We start from the raw sequence: 21,595 nt of genomic DNA on the forward strand, positions 1-21,595 counted from the left end.
CATTTTTAGTGTTTATCTATTTAAAAGAAAGTTCCTCTAACTCGTGGTATCGAGTCAATTGAACATGGGCTTTTAAAACAGAGTATTGACTATTCTTTCTTCAAAGATTAGACTTCATTTCCAAATTTTGGATGGCTTTTTTTTTCTCTTTTTTTGTTTTTTTCTCCTTTTTTTTTTAAATATGATGCATGATGCTACTGCATTTACAGAGCTTGATCCAGAAGACTCGAAGCACATGCTTAAGGAGAAGAATGGCATGTGGTTCATGAACCCCATAATTAGTTCCCCTTCCTAGCTCTAAGCAGTAATTAAATCTGTCACTTCTGCTCTGCTGATTCATTTATTTAGCTATTTAATTGCTCAGCTGAATACGTCTTTATCTCCGGAACTGCAACATTTTATTCAGACAAAGAAATAGCATAATCCATTATTTTTTTTTTTCCAAGGGCAGGGACATGTAAAAGAAAAGAACACTAATAGCAGATGATTTGGTGGTGTTGTCAGTTTTCACTTATCAAACAAAACAGTATTTAAGGGAAAACTTCAACCAGTGCTTGAGGATAGCTTTCCATGTATAGGCTTGCTTCTCTAGGAAATTGTCAAACGCGAGGACCCGATGCATCTGATCCGGGTTTCCATTTCCATAACAAGTTAACTTAAAGCACTTCCAGGTAATAGTCATAATTTTCTGTAAAACAAGAAGCCTTACCCTGATCTGTTGGTGGAATATTTTATAAACAGTTTAAAATTGCAAATATACACTAAATTGTTTACAAACTAAGCAGTATCTTTTCTTTATACATTTTATTTTGGGGACATTGCTCATGGAGATTTCTGTCATCTGTCTCTTAGATTTACCATCAAACACAGCATTTTGATCTGTAAAGCAAATGGCATTTTGAATACTTTCAAGCTTACAAAGGAGAGCCGTTCTGAATACCTCTCTGCGAGGAATATTTCCATACACGCGGAATACATATTTTCCTCCTGTTACATTTTCAGCATCCTTGAGGGAGGTTGCAAGATTCTTCCACCATTTCTATCCATAGGTTGGAAAAGCTGGTGTAGGAAAGCAGCATGCAAAACAACGAGGACCGGGTCAAGACAAATCAACTCAAACAGGGCCTTTGAGCAAAATGAGGAAATATTGTTTATTTTTGTAACCTTTTTTTTTCCTCTTTGAACTCTGTAATGCTAGCTGATCCAGGAAGTGAAAGATAAACCACCCAAAATTCAGAGAGAAAGATATTTTTCTTTCACTTCTGGCATCAGTGGCTCAGTTCCACCAATTTATTCATCTGCCTAGCTGGCTAGCTTTTTATACCGTGCACACAAGCTTTCATTTCACTCCATTAGTGACTTATTTTTGCTGTTTTGTTACTCAGTTACAACTATGCAGCTATTTAAGTCATAGGTGATGTTTTTCCCAGGTAAGCTCATTAGCCTAAAAATCTTTTCCTGCTTACCTGGAGGGGTTTTTTGTTGTTGAGGATTATTTTTTCTTTTTTTCCCTTCAGCGAAGGTTCTGTCCGCTCCTTTGCAACACGCGTCTGTACTGCTGCTGCGGACGCCCAGCTTGGCCCCGCTTGAAGTAAAAGCAGGACGCTACGTAAAGATCAGGCAGTGGAACTGCCGGGGTTTATTAGCTATATTGCAATACCTTGCAAGCACAGCTGGATGTCCTGCCGGACCTCCAGCTGCTGTGCTGGGCTACCTGGACGTCCACCCTGCCAGTGCCAGAATTGGGGGGCTCTGCTTCGCTCCCCCCCCATCCTCGGCCGCCCAACGCTCAGTCTGTATTGTTTGTGTCGGTGTTATCGTTCTGCATCTGTGCGCTCTGGGTTACTGAAAGCTCTTTGTCGAAAGAAAGAATATTTCTGTCCCTGCTCAAACTAGGAAGTCTGGAAATCTTGCGGGCGGTTTTGGTCCTGCGAGCCTGCGCACGTGGCTTTTCGGACGAGGGTTTTGCAAGAGCTTCGCTTCAATATTCTCTCTTTTCAATGCATTTCTTCAAATGATCTTCTAAAAGTACATCCTTTGTTATGTAGGACACATGCTTAACTTCAGGGAATTAATAAAGCAGCAAACCCCATCTCTGGACATCCTCTGAGGATAAGGGTGCTTTGAGGATAAGCCTGTATGTGAATGGGTTTAGTATGAGAAAGCAGTGTTCGCTGCAGCGGGACAAACAAGTATGATCAGAGGAGGGCATGGGAATGAAATGGAAAAAATAACATTTATTTGTAGTAGAAGAGAAGTTTATTGTTGAGTTGGTGGAAACCAAACAGAGGAAATAGGGATAATTTCAGACGGCTTTTATCTCAGTTCTAAAAGAGCATGAGGTTAGTCAATAGGATTAACTACTTCTACGTAGATTTGTACATAAACATCGAGACAGGAGAGTTGGAGGGACATGGGCTGAGCACCCTCCCTTTGCAGTGATTCCATTCGGGAACGTCTCCGGGGGGAATTAGGTGACAGCGACTATCGGCTTCTCCTCAGATGAACCTAGCTGTTGTCATCCTGCCATCAACAGACTGGAAATTACTCTCTCAAAGGCATTGCAGGGTTTACAAGCAGTCAAATGGGTCCGGACCCCCTCCCGTCTCCTGGCCTGCCCTCCCCGTGCCAGAGCAGGCAGCATCCAGCTACTTCATGGTGTAAACTGGAGGTTTGCAAAGCGGTGCACAAACTCCAGGTCCGGGCACTGCCGGCGGACGCACTCGGCTTGATCGAGGGTGTTTGCAGGGATTTTTTGTTAGTTTTCAGCTCTAACTCACTGTAGAGTTAGAAACCTCCGGCTGGAGTTTCTCCTCACTCCCAGCGCTGGAATATGCTGGCGTAAAACGTGTGTAAACCAAATTAGATTAAATTCCCCAGTTTTGATACAAATACACCTGAGTCTGTACTTTATCAATGTATTGATTTACTTACTGGCATATTGGGAACCTCTTGTTAATGTTTTAATTTAGAGAAGTCGTTGCTTGTACTATTTGTGTGATGAAATGTATCTGTGGGGTTGGGGGCTACCTCTGACCAGCCCTGGTCACTGTACTTGGTTATACAAGATATATATTATAGACTCGGGTACCTATAAATATTAGCGTGCAGCTGTCACAAAGGGATTGTGAGCGAGCCGCTCAGGACCTGGAAAACACAATAGCTTGGCACCCAGAAATATACAACTTTGATAACATATTACCAGGTTTCGTATTGGGGGAGAGGGTAGGAAGGTGGCGACTGCTTTTAATCTCTTGTCTCTTTTTTTAAATTATTTTTCCTCCTTTGTACTTCTGGTATACATGGGATCTTTACAATTTTTATCACATTAGGATGTGACATTCCTGGCCTTGACAGTGCTTTTGTTTGGATATTTATAGCAGCTTCTGGTCATTGTTGAGCAAAGGAGATTGCCCTGCCCTCTGGCCCTTTCTTAAGCAGATTTTGGGCAGAAGCTCCTCTCATGTGGCACTAATTGAAATGATTGGTGGAGGGGGTGTTGCGAGCACACTCTGCCTGACTCGGGTTTATCTGCCAGGGGCTAAGCCAGGGGAGGGAGGGAGGAAAAACGGGGAGAAGGGAGGAAAAGGAGAAAAAAAAAGAGGAAGAAGAAAAAGAGGAAAAAAAAGAGAAAAAAAAAAAAAGCCCAGCTTTGCTTGACTGTGGTAGGGCTCAGGGCTCCCGGCCATCTGTCCCCGCTCGGGCGGCAGGGAGGGAGCCGGCTGGGGCGGCAGCAGCCCACCCACCCACGGGAGAAAGGGACCGGCGTGGGGCTCGGGGTCCCGCTCGGCAGGTGGGTACCTCGGCCCCGGGTGGGGAGGAGAGAGCGGAGGGAGAGGGGCGAAGAGGAACCTTCTCCCGCTTGCTGGAGTTGTGGGGAGGATGAGGGGGTGATGGGGGGGGGTTGCTTTGTTTTGAGCTCGCAGGAGCCGAGAGGGCTGCTTTTTTTTTTTTTACGGGTGATTTAGGGGCTGAGTTTTGCTCCTCTGTCCGCCTGGGATAGGCTGCGATGGGTAAAGTCGTTAAAAGATGGAAACCAACAAGTTGCCGCGGAAGGGATTTGTGCGGAGACGGGGCTGGTTTATCATCATCATCGTCATCCGCGCTAAAATCTCTCTCTTAGGGACTGTCAGTTGGAAAGTGTGGGCTTCCCTCGGGTGAGTAACCCCGCCTGAGCCGGCAGCTCCAGGGTTTAAATGCCGTAATTTCAGCTGGAAATGATGTGTGTGTGTGTGTGCGCGTACGTCCTGGTTAATAGTTTCCTGCAAGTTTAACGTGAAATGGAGAGAGGCCAAGGGAAAGCGCAGGGGCTGCGGAGGGATGAGAAAGGCAGAGGCGAGGAAGTTTCTGACATGTTAGAAACCAGCGTCCCTGTCAAAAGCAACCGAGCTGGAATGTTGTCCCGCGTTTGGGGGGTATTAGCACTGGAAATTACCTCCTTTCTTTTAGCTGTTAATGTTTCTGGAGGGTTTGGGGGTTTTTTTTGCTTTTCAGGTGCTAATGTAAACAGCCTAAGTAAACAAGCGTGTTGTGGTTCTGTGTGGTGTGCAATGGGGGAAAAAGTGAACTTCAAAGTGCTTGTTTCTTAAAGAAAAGTTAGGAAATATATGATAGCTTTATGGTAACAGTAATAAGAAAGGACGCTGGACTTCATGCCTCTTTATTATTATTGTTGTTGTTGTTGTTGTTTATTATTTTGAAAGGTGCAAGAAGTTTTGTTATTATGTGCCAAAAACTATGCTTTAATCTTTTTGATACATCTACTAGAATGTCCTATTACACTGGATATGGTCATGTTTAGTGTACAACTTCTATTTGTGTTTCTGATAACCCTACTGGTACTACTGGAAAAATAAACACTCACTTAACACGTGTTACCTAATCGTATTTTAACAGCTCTTGTGTAGATTACAGACAGCAAAATGCAGCCATAGCTGGAAATTTTTGTGCGTGCCTGTCTTCAAATCTTAAAAGAAAAAAATAAATTGCTGTTAGAAGTGTGCATACCATCCAGTCTAGCCGTAGGTTTTGTTTGTTTCTTTTATATACGGTTTTAGAAGCAGAACAATAGGGCAAAATGGAGTTAGGCAGCTGGTAATCCATTTGTCCACCACTTATGCCTACAAAGATTCCTGGTGCAAAGTTCATGAACTATCACTGAGAATCGTTCATAATGGAATCCAGGAATCGGCCATACTAAAATCAGGCAAGAGTTTATAAAAATAAAATAAACTGAAAAGCTGGGGCTTGCCTACTCATAAACCTCTTAATAAATACCTTATCTATCTAGTATTCTACTCACTGTATTCAAGAAAAGGAAAAACTTGATCGATCATGTGGTTGTTAGTCCATACCTTCTTAATTTATAATCAGGTGAACGAAAACATTTTTACTTTCCTTACAGTCTGAAATAGCTGATTTCTTACAAAAGACCTTGCCCCCTTTCTTTCTCTCATCTGTGTCCATGCTGCAAAAATAGGTCCTCAAGAATATAACTGTTTGCTTTACTAGTTCCGTTTCTTATCGCTCTTGGTCTCCAATTTATGCTGGTTTGAATATTTCTGTAATATTGAAGTCATTTGCCATTATTTCCTTCAAGGATTGTATTTACACACATCTGTAGAGTGTGAATGCAATGATAACGCTTAGCGAAGTGGATAAGTTTGTTTTGTTCTTGCATGGCTCAATATATTTTTCTTGTTACTTCAGAGAAGCTAGAAACATGATGAATGCTCCATTAGTGGTATTGGTAAGAAATACATTAACGCAAGTGCACGGTCAGTGAGAAAGCGCTTTTATTTGAAAGCCTTCTCATAACGGACATGGTACTAATAATCTTAATGCGTAACCTGTGCTGCATACCTTCAGCGTTAGATTAGATTTGCTTTCGGATTCTTTGTGAGTACAATTTTTATTCAGGATAACTGAATTTCTACTAGATGTCCAGGCTCCTTGTTTCTTTTCAGCCTTTGCAGTCTCTGAAAGCCACAGGAATTTGTCAGGCAAAGGGCTGGGTGTGCATGTGGTAGGCGTTTCAGGATGCAGCCCTTCTTCTCAGAAGCCGGCCTCGGTATTGCGGGGCATTGAGGTCCGATATTCATGTACGGTGAAATGCGGTATTAAAAAATAGAAGTCAAATCCCAGGACTGCTGTGTTGGTCGGATCCCCAAGAGCAAGCTGGAATAACCTTCTCCGACGGATTACTGCAAATGTGGTGAGCGACTTTTGCAAGCCGTGCGGGAAGCGCTCAGCTTTCTGCCCCGCGAAGCCGTTCGCCACGGAACCGTCGCGGGGCGAGAGGTTTCCTAGCCGAAATCGCGGCGGTTCGCACCCCTCGCGGCGCTCCGTGCTGGGGGAAGCGGGACAGGAGCCGGGGGAGCGGAGGGTGAGCTGGTCCTCCTGCTCGGGAGGGCTGGGATAACTGGGAAGGGACCCTGCCGTAGGGCGAGGGGGTCATCGCTCTGGCGGAAAGTTGCGGAGAAGCTTGCGAAGCGAACGGGGGACGTGGTTGCAGGCGCGGATGCGTGCGTGGCAGAAGCATGAAAGAGGTCCTTGAAAGAGGGCAGGGGTTTTGGAGCGGCAGATGCCGCGGCAAAACACGTGGCGGTAACGGCGGTGATGTTTTGAGGGGGGCAGAGAGGTCGGAGGTCTGCTGGAGCAAGGAGTACAGGCGGGGGCCGATGGCCTCAGGAGCCAAAGCTCTTAATGCTGCCATAGGGAGACTTTGCAGCCGCACGGATAACCCGGTTTGGGCGCTTTGGGAATAGAGTCAAGAGCTGGGAAGCGACCGTCGGGATTCCCGCTCCTCACCACGGAGCGAGGAGGAAGCGTTGGGCAGCTGAGCCGAGGTGAGATGAGGTACAGCGGTGATAACCGGGGTGCAGGGGGGTGGCGAATAATCTTTAGCCTTTTCTGTTGCGTATGTGAAATCGGGAAGGCAAAATTCCAGTTTAAAGCAAAATGTAAGGATAGGAACCCCAAATGAATCCGTGGCACTGAAACGCTTTACTCTCGTTGTTAGTCTTTCCCGAAGATTTTTAGTTAGCGGGGTCTCCATCTTCTGACGTTTCTAACAGCGTCGTGACTGGAGATTGTACAATGCACAGAAATTTATTTCCATAGACTTTGCAAGATCATTTCTCTTTGAAAGAGACCTTGCCGCACTTTTAATAACAGATGCACTTTGTTGCATTCATTTGCTAAGCAACAGACTCGCTGTGTTGCCTGTGAAGCACAAAAGCAAGGGAGGCTTTGCCACATGAAGTAGAGCTTACGTAAAGTTCAGGAGCAGCAGCAGAAAGAGTGATGAATTTTCTGGGTTTTGCTCCTTACATTAAAATATTTTAAGGTTGGGTATTTTTCCCTGCTGGCTGCCATCAGCAATAGAAGTATCAACAGGAGAAAAATGGGTCGCTCGGGTTTTAGCATTAAGCAGCAAATCCAGGGCCAATAGGATTTAGCTGGGATGTTAAGGTTTATTCAGTGCATTTAGTTAATGAAGGGGAGGGGGAGGGGGACAGAAAAAAAAAGTCAGTATCTGGGGTTGGGGGAGGGAATGAAATAGCCTCCTGCCACTGGGTGCATCCTGCGGTGGTGACTCCTGATTGATAGGTGCTCCGCAAGACAAAACAGAACTGAGCGAAGGAGGTTGTAATTAAAAAAATACCAGCACGATGCCAGCTCTTTTGGATTAAAATCAAGCAGAAAATCTTTGTAACAGGCATCCACCTAGTCTTAAGGGTGTATGTTTTTATGCAGTGTAGTGTCCATTGGCTAGGGGGATGGAAGAGGGAGACGGTAATATATCCAAGCACCTATAAAGTGGTTATAAAGCCATGAAACTATTCAGCAAGTGCGATTATATGTTAACGTTCATCAGTCAGGCACAGAAATCAAGTTCAGATTAACAAACTCCCATTTGAGCAGTGTGCCAGATTTCCAGCAGACAGCCCCATCGTCCCTGACGCACACGGGTGGCCCTTCGCTGGGCTCACCCGTACTCTGAAGCTTTTGTGTCCCCTGCCAAAGGCTGTCATCCTGTGTACACACACGCTGTTCAGCATCTTGACTTGCCTTCTGAGCCCTGAAAGCCTTCAGCGCAGAGACACAAAAAACAATTAGTATAGAAAGTCATTGTTATTTAAAATATAAAGGGTTATTATCTCTACTTCAAAAAAAAAAAAAAAAAAAAAAAAAAGCAAAACAACATGAATGGGTCTTTTTTCCAAGAGGGTTAATGTACGTGGGGGGATTTTTTGGTTTGGTTTTTTTTTTGAAATTCTGTTCCCCTACAGACCAGGCTCCCACTCCAGATCAGACCTTGTTTTTCCCAGAGCTGTAATGGTCATTTAGAGTCAGATGAACTTTCCTATTCCGCCCACCCCCGCAGAGGTCCGTGCTTGACGTCGTAGGTAGACGCTGCTGGGAGTCACTGAGCAGTGATTAAGACTGTCAAGACTCAGCCCAGTGACCTCAACAGACTTTCCCTCTGAGAAGGACGTGGGCATCGGTGGCAGGATTTGACTGTAACAGTATGGAATAAATAAGCAGCAGAGTCCACATACCTGTTGTTTTCGGCATAATCTAGTTGCTCAGACAACCTGTGGCTTGATACAAGCGCGCAAGGAGGACGCTGCAGCATTTCTTAGTAGGACTTATTGCAGTGACACCTGAAAACTTCTACAAAATGATTCAGAGGAAAACTGGAATATGTAGGTTTGGTTTTGTTTCCTTTTGACCTCAGGAACAGTTTAAGACAAACATTTTTCAAATAACTAAACAAAACCACCCCAAACAATGAAAATGTTTAGAAAAATACTGTTTGCACTTCTCTGCCTTGTTCTGTATTGCTTTATTTCTGTTAGATTCGCAGTATGCTTACTGAAAAACTCTTGACTATACTTACAGACTAGTTTAGGGACATGTCTGTAATAAGAAACAAAGAATAATTTCACTAAAATAAAATTAAAAAAAAACCAAACAAACCAACCCAAAACCAAACAAAAGCATTTGACTGTGATGCTTTAAAACGAGGCTTTCTGAAGGTTCAGCCAAGTTTTAGAAAAGGGGGGTGGCTGTGTCAGAACCGCAGTCCCAGGCATGCAACGAAAGTCTGGGCAGCTGCGTACAGAGCAAGTGGAGCTCTAGAAAAAGACTCCCGTCATCTTTTATATACAAATAGGTATGCATTTGTTGGTAAGCAAATACGGATAAGATATTAGTGCTAATCCGAGGATTTCATGAAATGAAATCTGAGCAGTCTGGTTGTCCTGGTGGCAACAAGGGCAGTGGAATACCATCCCAGATGCAGAGCACTCTACAGAAAAGCAGAGGGGTACGTCTCCCAGGAAAAGAATACTTTTGGATGTAGCTACATGGCAATGAAGTGCTTGGTGCAACATCCACGCCATCTAGTCCTGTATTTATTTATGATGGTCTATTGCCTTTACCTCCGTTGGCTTGTATTTTCTCGTTGGTGGGCAGTACAGCACCTATTCAGCATTTGAGCCTGGTTTAAATGAATAGAAAGACAGAATGTGAGCTTTGAAGACCATAAAATGACTTTTCTGTGGTTTCATTCAATTAACAAAACTGTGTGCGTACCTCAAGGATTTCATTAGCATGATTGTGGCTACGTGCCAGAATCTAGCCAGAAGAGCTAATGGGAATTTTGCCGGCTGTTTTGTAACATTAAACATTCTATAGAACAGCAGAGATTTTTAAATGAAAAGGCTGTAAAAACATTGGGGACAGACACAACCTTTGTAAATACTGTAAATCCACTCAATAGCTACTATATAGTACTGGATTAAATACTGAAAGTCCCTGAGCTGCCTGGATCTGGTGGAGATTTGCTTACATATGATCAAAGTGATTAAAAAGACTGTTTGTCTTTTTTATTAATGTATGTCATACCTCTGAGAGTAAATTAAAATATTTTGCTCCTGCAAATAGGAAAATATGAGAGATCACCATTGTTCTGATACGCAAGTTCAGAGTTTTCATTCGCAGTGATGAGAATCAGGTTTGGAGTCTCAACTCCTTTCAGTTCAGAGGTGTTTAAATCTCTGGATTTTGATTGAGTAGTGGGGAACATCAGAAGTTACACCATTAGATTTCTCCGGGAAGAGCAAGGGCTCCAGGCAGACACCGAGAGAGAGAGAGAGACTTCATTTCCCCCTCCCTCCTTCCCCCATCAGCATTCCCACTGTACAAATACAGATGCCCGGCAGGTAACGAAAAGACTGTCGCTGTTAATTAAGTGCTGTGAGCATCCCAAGATGCTTACTGTGGACTGGGATGGGGTAGAGGAGGCTGAATAAAAATTAGAAGAGCTCTTAAACCTTGCTCGTGACGAAGTCTAATGTCCCTTCAGTAGCGTCAGATAAGAAAGATACTCTGAATCTGACCCTGTGTTTTAAGAGACTGCTGAAAGTTTGGAGGCTTCTGTTGTTTCTGCAGGAACGATACATCTCTGACAAAAGCCTCCAATGTGATCCGTGGTGATGGAGCCTCCTGAAGCTGTACTTTCTGTACAGCTGTACTTTCTGCAGCTCCCTAAACAGCTTCCAATGCTGACAGAAATGCGTCTGCATCTAGGGGTGTCTGTTGTGACCGTCATGGGCTGGGTGTAATTCTTTCCCACTGTCCTGGTTTCAGCTGGGATGTAGTTAACTGTCTTCCTAGTAGCTGGTACGGTGCTCTGTTTTGAGTTCAGTATGCGAAGAATGTTGATAACAGTGAAGTTTTCAGTTGTTGCTAAGTAGTGTTTAGTCTAAAGTCAAGGATTTTTTTCAGCTTCTCAAGCCCAGCCAGCAAGAAGGCTGGAGGGGCACAAGAAGTTGGGAGGGGACACAGCCAGGGCAGCTGACCCAAACTGGCCAAAGAGGTATTCCATACCATATGATGTCATGTCCAGTATATAAACTGGGGGGAGTGGGGGCACGGGGAATCGCCGCTCGGGGATTAACTGGGCGTCAATCAGCAGGTGGTGAGCAGTTGCACTGTGCATCATTTGTATAGTCCAATTCTTTTATTATTACTGCTGTCATTTTATTAGTGTTATCATTATTAGTTTCTTCTTTTCTGTTCTATTAAACCGTTCTTATCTCAACCCATGAGTTTTACTTCTTTTCCCGATTTTCTCCCCCATCCCACTGGGTGGGGGGGGAGTGATAGGGCGGCTGCGTGGTGCTTCGTTGCTGGCTGGGGTTAAACCACGACACGCACACTTCTAACCAGCAGTACTCTTGGCCTCCTGTTTGGTTACGGGAACCATAATTGCCTATATCTCCCTGGGAGCTACAGTACCAATTAATCTGTCGGCATATCCTCTCATAACTTAATATGTGACATCACAGTATTCAACCTCTCATTGGTAGCTAATTAGCGTTTGTGAGTAATTTCACCCATGTGTTAAAAAGCGTGTTTTAAGAAGACGCTGATCTTCAGCTGTGGCACGGTAACTTCAGGGATGCCTGTTCGTGGTACTGGCTGTGGAGCAGAATGCAGTAGCTTAAACACTAGAAATGCAGATAAATTCCTTCTACAACTGCTAAGACTGTCATGCCCAAATGTAACGGTCGCTCACCTGTTTTGCTTCATGTTGCCCCCCGCATAGGACCGCATCCATGGCCAGTTACTGAGTGTCAGCTGATGGGTGAGAGATGAGTGGTACTTGATAGCCGGTGGGCGATACGATCTCCTTGCAGTTGTGTGAACATACTTCAATGTGGTTAGATGATGCTTTTTGATGTCTCATAAACAGCCTTCCTGCTCTCTTGGTTTTTGGTTTCAATGCAAAGGTGATAAAAGGCAGAGTTATGGCCATTTAGGCAGCCCATCTTGATATTCCCATATTTTCCGATACTAGTTTTCTTCTGACAAAGGTAGCCTTAACTTTTGGATACGCTAAACTTTTAGAGGGTTTTGTTTGCTTGCTTTGTTGTTTGTCTGGGCAAATATATCAACACCACTTGTGGTGGATTCCATATAAATATATATATGCCAGGGTTTTTGGTAGCCACTTCTTGACCCCAGACTTGCTGGGAGGAGATTGCTGACAAACTATTTGGACCCTGGGTTTTGCCTTGTCATCCCTGGGTTTCATTTTAGGGCAATCTGCTCGCTGAGACCTATTCACTTCTAATCCTGTTCATTGTCTGAAAGGCAATCTCACAGCACTGTGACCTTTCCTTGCCTGTTGTACCTCCCGTTAAGAAACAACCCTGATCTTACTTGGAGTGGGTGTGCAAAGTTACTGTGGAGTTGGCAATAAAATGCAAGCGAGGCTTTAGAAAAAAAGTGTACAGAAACTATCCTTTTTACTGTGCTGTTATTACATTGGATTGTGCACAGATGGATGGGCTTTTAGTTGGCGCGGGAGTAAAGGGCCCACCAATATATATCTAAACCTTTCTAAAGCAACTTGAATTCCCTTAGGAGCAATGCATTAAAGTGCCTATGAAAATGGAGTTTTCTTTTACCTTGTGACCTTTCTGCTTTCCCATCGCTAGACAGGAAAGACCCAATCTCCAGTGAATATTATTATTAGTCAATAAAGTTAAAAGCAGCAGATCATATATACATTGAGAGATAAATAATAACGAAAGTAGCCAGAACTAGGGTTGCCTACGGCTACTAATAAAATGTCACCTTCATTTTAGCTCTGCATGCCTCTGAGATTAGACTTAAAAATACATCAAAATCTGATGCTCTCAATGAGAATGTGGCTGAGTTGACAGATACAGAAATGTATTTCTAAATAATATCCCTAAAATCTACTGGACAAGCATAAAAGATTGCAGATGCACCTAAAATAGGTTTCATTTCTAGTTCCTACACTGCTAATGCAATTCAGATTTTTTCAGATACATATATATTTTATATTGGGGGATTATCTTATGTGGAGCTTAGTAGATTTTACAAAATCCTTTCTTGGCTGTGTTGATTTCAAAGATACTAATTCTTACTCACTTGAAACACTTAAATGGGAGCTTTAACTACAACTTTAAACCATGCCTGGCAACTTTCTAAAGAAAATTATCGTGTTTATACTACATTAAGTCTCTTGCATACTTTTATTTATAGAATCTGGGCAAATCAAGTAAAATTTGTGCACATATTTGCCCAAGTTTAAAAGGAAATTAATTTGCACTGTTATGTCTGCTTTCTGAGAAAACTCTGAGAAACAAGTCTGTTGCTGGGAGTAGTCACAGAAACATCTCGGCTGAAGTAGTTCTGGGTTGATACTTTTATTTTCTTGATAGTAATTGCAATTTTGGGGGGTGTGGGGACATCCACAGAATAAAACCACTTTGGACCTGCAAATATGCCTAAAGCTGAGGGCAAAGTCATCTTCAAAAATCACATCCTCACAGACTCAGACTACTGATGACTTTGGCTCAGCATGTCTTCTGCTGCAAACCTTATTTCAAGAGATTATTAGTCAAAATTTGAAAACTATGCAGATGTCTCTTGCAGAAAGCCGATGATCTGTCTAATGATCCTCAATACTCTGGGGGAAGCCGGAGAAAATGGTGTGTACTTGCATGCTTTTCATTGAGAACCATTTATTAGGGTAGATGTCAAATGGGTAGGCTATAGTAATAAACAAAAATGGGTTTACAGCTCATGTTGTGAAACTAGCTTTCGTGTCCGCAGCTTTGAATAACTGCTGCTTGTAACAGTCTCTCTTGCCTTCACACTTCTTACTCATGGAAAGGACTTAACTGTTATTTGTTCAGATAAATTTCTTTTTAATTTATGATGTGTGATCAACAAAGTATGGAGTTCATCTACATTAATTTTAACCTAACTGTGGTGTTCAATTAATATTTAGTCAAAGTCAGTAGTTTTGTGTAAGCACTGGACACCTATTTTATGTACCTATCTGTAGCTTGTATATACATGTAGTGACCTTGTGACAAAAATGGTATTAGAAGGGATTCTGAGCCATAAACATCTTCTTCTGTTTCTCTCTTTTGGCAATCTGAAGTGCCATTGATCTGCATTCTTAGCCAATGATGGTCTTGGATTTGTAACTGAAGCCATATTTTAACACAGTTTACCTGGTTAGTTTTTACAAACTGAAACAGCTCTTTTGACATCTTCCACCATTTGCTGCCTTAATGCTTTGGGACAGACTGTGAAGGTTGTCCTGAATTTTAACGTGTGTGCAGAAGACCAAACGTGATAAAAGGCTGAGCTGGAGGTAGCCCTGTCCTGTTGTAACATCCAAGGCAGGCGTTGAGGAGGAGGAGATGTCCACAGAGCCCCTGACAGAATTTCTCCTCGATTATTCTTTTGGAGCAGTAGGATGAGAACAGGTTTCTGTCTACTCCCCAAGGGCTCCTGGGATCCTTTGTGCTCCTACATCCCAGTAATATCCATCTTTGTGACAACACAAAGATGTTACCAGCCACTTTTGTTGACTTGGGCTGCAAGACGGCATCTCATTGTGAAGGTGATGTGTGATACCGCTCCAGCTTGTATCTGAATAAGATACGAGCTTTTTCCAAGGGACAAGCAACAGAACAAAAGGAAACAGTTTCAAGTTGCGTCAGGGGAGGTTTAGATTGGATATTAGGAAAATCTTTTTCCCTGAAAGGATTATCAAGCACTGGAGCAGGCTGCCGAGGGAAGTGGTTGAGTCACCATCCCTGGAGGTATTTAAAAGATGTGTAGACGTGGTGCTTAGGGACATGGTTTAGTGGTGGCAGTGTTAGGTTTATGGTTGGACTCGACGATTTTAAGGGTCTTTTCCAACCTAAATGATTCTATGATTCTAAGACCCGTGGAAACTATGTTTTCACGGGCTCTGGTCTTCTTCTCCCATCCATTTCTCCTGACTTTCCTTCCCTTCTTCAGAAGGTCTGAGTTTTAAGCCTGGATGGCGCCTTCTGTTTGGGGTAAAAGAAGAAAGAAACAGGTATGCAAAGATACCTTCTCTCAGTCATGGGACCAATGGAAAGGGAGAGTGAGAGTGGTATGTCCATGAGATTGAAAAGGGAAAGTCTTTGCAATATCTTTGGGTAGAAAATGCTTACCTTGGTATGTGGATTTTTTTCCACATCCCTGAGAGGAGATGTTATTTTTAACGACATAGTAAAGGTCTAGTGGTTAGCATGGGAACACTACACTGTAACGCCTGTTGTATTACGTCCACCACCACTTTGCTTCAGTAGGAATACGAACTTTCCAAAAATTGTGCATTTTTATTTCAGCCACTTGGAACATTCAGCGGTGAAATACCTAAAAGATCATATTCTAGGCAGGCTTCCCCCCCCCCCCCCCCCTTCAAAACTGTCCCAGCCCCAGTACTGCTGATACCAACTGAAATGGGAATGAATGCCCCAAGAAGGTGGTGCGTGAGCAGACAGTCTTGGACGGCATCCAGTGCATCTGAAACCTCTGTGTGAAGTTGTGCGTGTCAGCATGTCTGCGTTAGCAAGGGACTCTAATGGGATGGAACAAGTAGGCTTTGGTTGGTTGTTGTCCGAGCCTCCCTAGTAAACACTGGTGTATTATCTAGTTTACTGTCGTAGTACTGTAGACACAAGGGCATGATGTAAAAATGAAAAAAAAAAAAAAAAATCAAACAAAAAACTCTCTTGCAGTGAGGGGCAATCTGTAGCTCTAGTTACAGTTTTAACTACTGCAGTGTTTCTCTTCTGAGCTCATTGTGATTGTGCATCTTGGATGTGTTTGTAGAAAAATACCATTGTACAAATGTTTCTCAGCAAATGGACTGTAGTCGATTACCTGTCTTGAACCTGTGACATTTCCATAGTAGAAAAAATGTCTCAAATGGCCTTGTTTACGGGGCAAAGGACTGTATTCTTGTTCCACTGCTCCTTTGGGTTTTCATGACAGTTGGCAATCAAGTAACAAAATCTTCCCAAGATGTGTACAGCCATGCTATTAAGTATAAAAAATTCTTGTTTGCTTCTTCTAAATCCATTGTAAATCAGTTGGATTATCAGACAGACACTTAACAGTATTAGAAGCGTGCAATCCAAGATAAAATGCTGTTTCAAGAATTTAGTGGGCAGAGTTACATCTGGTTAAGAGTATGGTGTGTCTGATGCAAGGCGGGAGTATTCCCCAAAGCTGCCTAACGAGGCTTCCCCCCACCCTTGGCTCAGTCTGTACTCAGTGGAGAGAGAAACACCTCCAAGCAGAGCAGCTCTGAATTGCCGGTCTCGGAAGCCAGTCATTCTCCCCTGGCTATTGGGAAGCCTCGCTGGGCTGAATTTAACCCCTGAACATCAGTCCGCTTGGATACATCAGTATTTAGCTGCCTGCGGTGCAGACTAGTGCATCACCGCAGTCCTCCTGCAGATCTTTTAAAACTACCATTAAGTGGGCTACTTGCCTACTGACGGCGAAGTAGCCGCAGCAGCACAAAACCGGGGAAGGTCCTGAGCTCTTGCTGGCATCCACACATGGGTTTGCAGGTTGTGCTTACGTCGGCGTGGTTATGGCTACGCTGCCTGCGCGGTGCCCAAGGAAATAATTACTCTCACGTTAGCTCAGTCCACGCCGCTGTACAGCAGCGTGAGGGGCACAGCAGCCGCCTTCTGGATCTCATTAATCTTAAGGCCAGCTTCTCGTCGTCTTTTGTAGACTCCTGCTGCTCTGTTGAATGTATTTGCAAAGTCAAACTTCACTTTTTTTCAGTCTTTGAGGTAAATCTCTACTTACTCATTCCAATTTATTTGCTATGAGCAGGTATGGCTTATGTTGACATTACTTGAAAACTGCAAGTTGGATTAATTGAGAGCAAGTCTTCTCTTGCTGTTCAAGACACATCCAGGGCACTCGCTGTATGTCCGTCTTTAACTGTTATGATGGGTTATTTGCCATGTTAATGCCATTTTTCCTGTCTGTGGTTAGTATTAACAACCTGTCTCCCGTAAGTTGCAGGGGAAATTAAAAGTACTTCTTCCAGACAGCCTGTCTTCTAACTTTAAAACGATACTCAATTTTGACGTCTCTCTGAATTCATCTCTGCTGTTGGGTACCCAGACAGCAAAACAAACCCCAGTCCATTCCGTTGGCAGGCGACTGTAGGGTCGAGCTGGGTCCTGCTAGGCACAAGACTCACCTGTTTTCGTGAGAACTGCCACGTGTGTGAAATGGCTTCACCTTGATTAAAATGCAGTCTCATGCATGCTGCTGTGGGGTGTTAGGTTCTGCAAATGTTTGGCCTACATTATTCTGTTCGGTTTTTCCTTCTTTAGCTAAAGGAAATTGCTTCTCATCTTATCCTCTACTAGGACTCTAAATAATTCTCTTCTTTCATCTATATTGTTACCTGTAAGTTATTTATAGACTATGATCATATTCTGCTCAATCCTCTTTTCTGGATTATATAACTTTAGCTTCCTTAGTCTGTCTTCATATTCAGTATCTCATCCTCCAATTCCTATATCATTTGAGTCAGCCTTCTTTGTGTACGCCTAGTTATTTTATATCTTTTTTTGCAATCCGTTGAGGTAAGAGCTGCATGTGATATTCCGTTTGTGGTCACGTCATGGCTTTGTACTGTGGAATTATTACCTCCTTGGATTTATAGGAGATACGTACACATCAAAGACCAGCAGTTGCTTCTCCTGCAAGCAGATCAAACATGCAAAATAATCTTCGATCTCCGATCAAATATTGACCCTACTTTCAGATGGCATCACGCTCGATGCTTTTAGACAACTACAGTTTTTGTCAGTGCCGCTTATATTCCAACCTAAAGCAGGAATAGCTTTATTTATTATGAGTACACATAGCCTTGTTTTCTGTGTCGGCACATTTCAGATGTTTGTGGATTGCTATCCTCTTTGGCTTTGTAGACAAAAGCAAATCAAATGGGAAGATGCAAAATATTTCCTCCAAAGTGCATGAACTTAATGCTTATGGACTTTTTTTTTTTAATTAAAAAAAGGCATTTTAAAAAATCATTCATCTTTACTTGATATCTATTTGGGTTTTGGTTAATTTTCAGGCGTATCTGTCGTTTCTGATTTCAAGAGAGCAACAAACTAATAGTTGTAAAATAGAGAGAAACCAACAGCATGTAAGACCAGCTGCTGGACATACCAGAAGTCTCACAAAACCCACTTCAGTTTCTGTGTTTAGGAGGCCTCTAAATTTTTACAGCCTTGGTTGGTTTTGTTCTCCACTCCACGCTTACACCCCCCCCGCCCCACTACATCAAACCTCTGAACCGTGTCTGATTTCTCTCTCTTGAATTCAAGATGTTTTCAGTTTCAGTGTGATCCAACAATGAATTACATTTATAAATCAAATTACATAGAAATATCATGGGGTTCTATTAATGACATCCGTAGTAACTTTTATAATAATAAAAAAATCTTTATTTTAACTTTCTGTAATTTTCTAGTAATGTACATTTTCCAAGTCAGTAGTCTTTTTCTGCTAAATTTATCCTGTGTGTCTAATTCTTTCTCTACTGCTGTTTCTCCTCCCTTGAGTAACATTTAGCACCTTTTGCTTCCTTCCAGAGTTGCTTATCTGTGTGAAATAGCTCACACTGCTGGCATCTTGTATTGTTCTTGCCTGAGTGAATGCTAGAATTTCAGAATTAGTAGCAAAGCAGTTTGTTCCTTGATTATCACATTCTTCTGCTCATCCAGATGTAAACACTTAAAGACTTTGTGCTGATTGTATCACCACTGGTGGTTCTTACTCTTCCCATCCAGATTTATCCTTGGCATCAGTGGCCACGTTGCTTATTTGCTTCCATACTAGTCTATGCCAGAGATTAATTTGTTTCATTATCTTCAGTTGGGAAAAATTTAAATGTTGCTGTAATATTGTATGAAAGATTTTGATGTATGGTACTGGATGATATATTATCATAATTCAGGTGAAAGTTGAATAAGGCAAGCTGTCTTTAAAATGTGCCTGCTTCCTCCTGTGATGGAGGTCCTTGCCAATTGTTGGCAAATCCGTTCTGACTGCTAGGTTATACTGGTTATTTTAAAAAAAATAATTTTTTTTTAATGCATTAAGTGCTTTAAGATCAGTGCCAAAATGAATGTCATTAAGTAGTCTAATGAACCAAGTGTGTTCCCTTTTGAAGTTAGCAGTCACTGAGATCTGGGAGAGCAGTGTCAGTCCTGAAAAGTTGAAACGCAGTCCTGTTGTCCCAGGGGAAGCCCAAGGAGAGGGGACTTGCTGCAAAAATTGAACCGGAATTAGAAAATAACGGGCTGTAGGGAGAAAATTTAAGCCATTTGAAGGCATCTTTCTAGCCCCGGAGCTGGAATCTTGTCTCATATCTCATTACCACAGCATCTGCAGAGACCTAGCTTCCATTACCATCTCCTTGGTAAATGACGAGTTCCTTCCTAATGTCTGTCTCGGGCTATTAGACGTGGAGTTCATCTTGCCATACTGTGCTGGGAGCAGAGGAGCTCGGGGTGGTTATTCCTGGTTTGCCTCCCCCATCCTCAGAGCAGCTCTCTTGAACGCCCTTGGCATTACTGTGAACTGAAGGGTGGTGGGGAGGTTTGCCATGAGTGCCTGAGTTTAGGATATTGGAGGCGTTATTTATTTATTAATTTTGCTTGTTATCATTTAAGGTTAGTAGCCTGTTCAAGGGAGTCCGTGTTGTAGCGCATAAATAGCTAAAGAAGAATGTGCGGTGGAAGTCAGATACGTACAGATAACAGGTTCTCGAGATTAAAAGAAACCATTCGGTTCCTACTTATACAGCTGAAGCATTCCGTATTGTTTTGTTTCCGAAACAAATGATGCTGCCACGTTACTCCGGTCGGCTACAAAAGCCCAGGAGTGCCCTTGCAGCCCTGCAGAACTGTCTGGCATCTGGTGGCGAGGCCGGAGAATGGAAAGAGAGCGTGAGCGGGCTCCGCACCACGAGCGTGCGTGGGCTCCGCACCACGAGCGTGCGTCCCCATGGTATTTATAGGCTCTTACAGCGCTGTCGGTAGGCAAGGCAGAGAGGCAGGGAGCGTGCCGTCGTGCTGCTCGTGGTCGTGTTGTCAGCAAGAGAGAATAGAAGGGCGTTTGGGGTTTTTTGTGGGTGGGTTGTTGGGTTGGTTGGGTTTGGGGTTTTCTGGGTTTTGTTGGGGTTTTGGGGGGTGTGTGGGGGGGTGGTTTGGTTTTGGGGGGAGGTTGGGGGGTTTTGGTTTGGTTTTTTTTGGTTTTTTTGTGGTTTGGTTTTTTTTTTTAATCTAAGCCACCCAGGTTGATTAGTCTGCCGAGTGCAGAGAGTTGGCCTGCACGGACTAGCTGCTGTCTGAGTGTCCGTGTACCTTCTGGGATGAGCAGAAATGGCTGTTGAACAGCTTCATCTCGCAGACACTGGAATTGCAGCCACAGCTACTCCTGAGCCAGCAGTTGTGTGTGTGTGTGTGTGTTCGGGGGGGGATCCCTTTGCAAATGAACCAGATTTTCAAGGTCTGAGCAGTAACTTGTACTAAGTTTGCTCGCATTGTAAAGAACTATCCTCGCAAGGTTAAATAGGAAAATTGGCTCCTATTCATACAGTTTCGTGGTGTCTGGGGGAGCTGTGTAAGCCCACTACGGGCTTACGCATATTGTCTCCTAACTGCTTTCTGCGCCTTGGTAGTCCTTGCACCTTAATTGCTTTGTTCTTCGGCTTGGGATCAACGTGACCACCACGATGCTCATCTTAAGGTCTGTGTTTAGATTGGAATGGCACAGGGGACGCTTACAGAGGCAGGAACTGTTCTGCTATCCCTTCTGCTCACTCTGTCTTTTTTTTGCGCTCCCTTTTTTTTTGTCTTTTTCCCTTATCTGCCAAAGAAAATGCAAGGCACAAATTGGAGTAGCAATCACTTTGTGTGCTCTTGACGTGCACCTGAGATCAGCTTAGGAGGGTGAAGTTGCAAAGTGCTGTTAAACAATGACAGTTTAAGACCAATGGCAAGTGTATTAGTTGCTAATGCTAGGATGGCTTGGGCAGAATATAACAATACAAAGTAGGGTTGAGTCACTTGGGTTAACTCTCAATTTCTTTGTCCCCACGGATCAGGCAGTTATCAATGGTAAGGAAGCCCTTTCTAGTGTGACCTGAGTTATTTTACTCCATGTTTGGCAGTATTATTTGCAAAGACAAGCCTATATATTTCAAATTCACTTTTATTTTTCATATCTTATGAACCAAGGATAATAAATTTCAGTGCAATTTTCAACAACATGGTTATTTTATTTAGCTTTTTTGTAGTAGTTTTATTAACATTACTTTCAGTTTTCTCTAATTAAGCAGCTCGATTGCCGTTGTTTGAAGTAACAAAGATATTCAGTAAGCTTTCATGGCCGCATAAAGGAGTCTTATGTTTTATTTCATCCAAAAATCTGAAGGATTTTTCTGTAGTAGTCCATTATTCTTTGAAGCCATTCTGGACCACTGATTTCTAGCTCATCAAAATCAAGTTTTTATTGAAGTGGAGTGCTTTGCAGATTTATAGTAATGCAAGTGTGAATATTAAATCTGTCAGGATGTTACATGTATGACCCGTTTGGAAAAAAAAAAAGTGTGCAAGTCCCTGTTCCATGTTTTTGTTCTACAGGGAAGGTTTCTGGTGTTAAC

General features: G+C 43.0%; 1 protein-coding gene across 13 annotated transcripts in view; it reads left to right on the plus strand.

Annotated features, from left to right (window-relative positions):
* LOC104315796 (poly(rC)-binding protein 3-like) overlaps positions 1 to 21,595 on the plus strand; it is a 526,334-nt gene that overhangs the window by 374,637 nt on the left and 130,102 nt on the right. For 3 of the 13 annotated variants that reach the window (XM_069778739.1, XM_069778740.1, XM_069778741.1), the window contains exon 1: positions 3,615 to 3,793. The exons of 1 other annotated variant lie outside the window; for it this stretch is intronic. The gene's annotated coding sequence lies outside the window, so the exon portion shown is untranslated. Of the gene's footprint in view, positions 1 to 3,610; positions 3,794 to 4,003; positions 4,158 to 6,012; positions 6,215 to 6,251; positions 6,386 to 6,505; positions 6,859 to 21,595 lie in introns of those variants that run through there. 9 more of the 13 variants (XM_069778731.1, XM_069778728.1, XM_069778736.1 and 6 more) reach the window with 9 other exon arrangements.

The sequence above is a fragment of the Haliaeetus albicilla genome, chromosome 3 (genome assembly GCF_947461875.1).
Source record: "Haliaeetus albicilla chromosome 3, bHalAlb1.1, whole genome shotgun sequence".
In the NCBI taxonomy this organism is placed as follows: Eukaryota; Metazoa; Chordata; class Aves; order Accipitriformes; family Accipitridae; genus Haliaeetus; species Haliaeetus albicilla.